The following is a 4,188-nucleotide window of genomic DNA, read 5'->3' on the forward strand; positions in this document are numbered from 1 at the left end:
CTTGATCACATGTCAGTTGATAAAATTGACCAATTGAAATTGTTTAACTAATTAATCATTTAAACTTTGAAATTGGTCCAACTAATCATCAATTTGAAATTTCAGTTGATCAATTTTGATTTTTGAGTGATGGGTTTTAACTGAACGTCTAAAGTTTTAAGCGCCATTTGTAGAAACCCAGTTGCAGACGTTCCATATTTCAATTAAACACGTCTGTACTTACACACCATCGTCGCCAACTAAAGCCCTATACTAAATTAAGTTAGTTTGGTTGTTTAGCATGTGCTCTTGTTCATCGTCTAGCCGGCCTGTTTCGTTCGCGATTAAACATCATAACATCGTCTATTAAGGTAATTAAACACTTGGATATGTTGTCAGTTGACTTACCGTTGAGTGTTCGTATTTTAGTAATAATACTTACATATTAAGGGTATTTTAGTAATCTTCTAATAAAAAATAATAATAATAATCATCGTAGAACAACAGGATCATCTTCAACGTCATCTCATCTTCATAACATCATCTCATCTTCTTCATCATCAACCTCAAATCTTCAAACCCACCACCAATTAATCCATCTTAATCTCATCATCTTCATCATCAGTTTCATAACAAGTAATCGAATCTCTTAAATCCTCAACCCATAAATCATTCCAACCAAAACCCCTAACCTCCGGCACCATGTCGCCGCCACGACAACCACCTCCGCCATGAATTCCGGCCATCTAGTTTTTCCGGCCTTCTCGTTTTTCCGGTCATCTCGTTTCTCCGGTCATCTCATTTTGGTTGTTTTCGAGTTAAAATTTTAGTAAAAAACGGTTCGTTTTGTTGTTTTCGAGTGAAAAGTTTAATAAAAAGGGTTCGTTTTGGTTATTTTCGGGTGAAAAGTTTACTAAAAAAGAGTTCGTTTTGGTTATTTTCGGGTAAAAAGTTTACAAAAAAACAGTTTGTTTGGTTGTTTTCGGGTGAAAAATTTACTAAAAAACGGTTCGTTGTAGTTGTTTTCGGGTTAAAAGTTTACTAAATAACGGTTCGTTTGGTTGTTTACGGGTGAAAAGTTTACTAAAAAACGGTTCGTTTGGTTTTTTTCGGGTGAAAAGTTTACTAAAAACGGTTCGTTTTGGTTGTTTACGGGTTAAAAGTTTACTAAAAAATGGTTTATTTGGTTGTTTTCGTGTGAAAAGTTTATTAAAAAACGGTTAGTTTGGTTGTTTTCGGGTGAATAATTTACTAAAAAACGGTTCGTTTTGTTTGTTTACGGGTTAAAAGTTTACTAAAAATGGTTCGTTTGGTTGTTTTCGGGTTAAACGCTTACGAAAATTGGTTCGTCTTCGTTGTTTTCGGGTTAAAAGTTTACTAAAAAACGGTTCGTTTGGTTGTTTTCGGGTGAAAAGTTTACTAAAAAACAGTTCGTTTGGTTGTTTTCCGGTGAAAAGTTTAATAAAAAACGGTTCGCTTTTATTGTTTTCGAGAAAAAATTTACTAAAAAACGGTTCGTTTTGGTTGTTTTCGGGTGAAAAGTTTACTAAAAAGGGGTCCTTTTGGTTGTTTTCGGGTGAAAAGTTTATTAAAAAATGTTCGTTTGGTTGTTTTCGGGTGAAAAGTTTACTAAAAATCGGTTCGTTTTGTTTGTTTTCGGGTTAAAAGTTTACTACAAAACGGTTCGTTTGTTTGTTTTCGGGTGAAAAGTTTACTAAAAAACATTTTGTTTTGATTGTTTTCGGGTGAAAAGTTTACTAAAAAATGGTTCATTTTGGTGTTTTCGGGTGAAAAGTTTATTAAAAAAAGGTTCGTTTGTTTGTTTTCGGGTGAAAAGTTTACTAAAAAACATTTTGTTTTAATTGTTTTCGGGTGAAAAGTTTACTAAAAAAAGGTTCATTTTGGTGTTTTCGGGTGAAAAGTTTATTAAAAAAAGGTTCGTTTGATTGTTTTCGGGTGAAAAGTTTACTAAAAAACGGTTCGTTTTGGTTGTTTTCGGGTAAAAAGTTTACTAAAAAAAGTTTTGTTTGATTGTTTTCGGGTGAAAAGTTTATTAAAAAACTGTTCGTTTGATTGTTTGCGGGTAAAAAGTTTACTAAAAAAGGTTCGTTTGGTTGTTTTCGGGTAAAAAGTTTACTAAAAAAGGTTCGTTTGGTTGTTTTCGGGTTAAAAGTTTACTAAAAAACGGTTCGTTTGTTGTTTTCGGGTGAAAAGTTTACTAAAAACGGTTCGTTTTGGTTGTTTTCGGGTTAAAAGTTTACTAAAAAAGGTTCTTTTTGTTGTTTTCGGGTGAAAAGTTTACTAAAAAACGGTTCGTTTGGGTGTTTTCAGGTGAAAAGTTTACTAAAAAACTGTTCGTTTTTGTTGTTTACGGGTTAAAAGTTTACTAAAAACGGTTCGTTTGGTTGTTTTCGGGTTAAAGGCTTACTAAAATCTGTTCGTTTTGGTTGTTTTCGGGTTAAAAGTTTACTAAAAAACGGTTCGTTTGTTTGTTTTCGGGTGAAAAGTTTACTAAAAAACGGTTTATTTGGTTGTTTTCCGGTGAAAAGTTTACTAAAAAAACGGTTCGTTTGAGTGTTTTCGAGAAAAAATTTTACTAACAAGCGGTTCGTTTGGTTGTTTTCGGGTGAAATGTTTACTAAAAAGCGGTTCGTTTTGTTTGTTTTCGAGTTAAAAGTTTACTAAAAAACGGTTCGTTTGGTTGTTTTCGAGTGAAAAATTTACTAAAAAACGGTTCGTTTGGTTGTTTTCGGGTGAAAAGTTTATTAAAAAACAGTTCGTTTGGTTGTTTTCGGGTTAAAAGTTTACTAAAAACGGTTCGTTTTGGTTGTTTTCGGGTTAAAAGGTTCCTAAAAAACGGTTCGTTTGGTTGTTTTCGGGTTAAAAGCCTACTAAAAACGGTTCGTTTTATTTGTTTTCGGGTTAAAAGTTCACTATAAAACGGTTCGTTTGGTTGTTTTCGGGTGAAAATTTTACCAAAAACGGTTCGTTTTGATTGTTTTCGGGTTCGATTCGGGTGAAAAGTTTAAATATATGATGATTATGATGATAAAGATATGAAATAATGGAGATAGGGAGATGATGATGATATACTATTTAATAAAAAGAATGAATATATATTTCATGTTGTATATGTTTAACAAAAATTAGTTCGGTTCAAATGGTAAGTTTTGTTTGATGTTGCACCGGAGGTCGGGGGTTCGAACCCCGACCACTATATGATTTTGAAAAATTAGTTTTAGAATTAACTATAGGCTCAGGGGTAAAATGGTCATTTCAACCTTTTTTGTCAGTCAAATAACGGGAAGGGCACAGACTGACCCGCCAAAATATCACAGGTGCACAACATGCGCAAATTAGTTTTCATGGGCTAATCCATCCCCCGCCGATATATCACAGGGAGGCAAATTGGAATTTCTCTATATGTTAATTTATTTCCATTTATGTTTGTTAAAATATAATCATTTAGTTTGTGAACTGTTCGTTTAGATTTTGAATAAATGAACAAAGAACATGAACATCTTATTTTTTAAATGAACAAAATTATTTGTTTGATTTACTGTTTGTGCTCATGTTCAAGTTCGTGTATTGTTCAATGAACTAACGCGAACATGCCTTTGTTCGTGTCCATTTAGTTCGCTTACATGCCTACTCAATTTTTCTCATTCACTAAAAATGGTAATCTTCACATGTTTAAAGTTTGGTAATCTTAACCAAAATGCTAAAATTGGTAAATTTGACAAGTTTCGTTTACTATAAATGGTAATTATGACTCGTGTTTGTTTGTTCAAAGCTATACATAGTGTTATTCTGATAGTAAGGACGCGTTCTCCTAAGAGACTTGATTTCATCAATCACATATTTGATAATTCTAGTATTTCACCAAATATTGAAGCCTTTCCATGGTTTTATTTTGTGATTTCTGCAAAGTAACAATCGGCATATTAGATCACTTTATTCAGTTGATTATCAATTATAAAAAAACATAGGATTATCAATTATCATATATATATATATATATATATATTTATATAGATAACGGATCCAATACAATAATCTCTAATCGTACACTACATACGCGACTCGTATCCCCGTCAAGATACTATAATTTTCATCAAATCTGAGTCTCTGCTCCCATCGATTCCGTCCACCTTCCACCATCCAACGATTCCGTCCACCGTACACCATCTGAATCTGTTACGACTTGAT

Source organism: Bidens hawaiensis, unplaced genomic scaffold, assembly GCF_021521415.1.
Source record: "Bidens hawaiensis isolate Kalapana, Puna unplaced genomic scaffold, B.hawaiensis_p1.1 tig00001717_1, whole genome shotgun sequence".
Taxonomy (NCBI): domain Eukaryota; kingdom Viridiplantae; phylum Streptophyta; class Magnoliopsida; order Asterales; family Asteraceae; genus Bidens; species Bidens hawaiensis.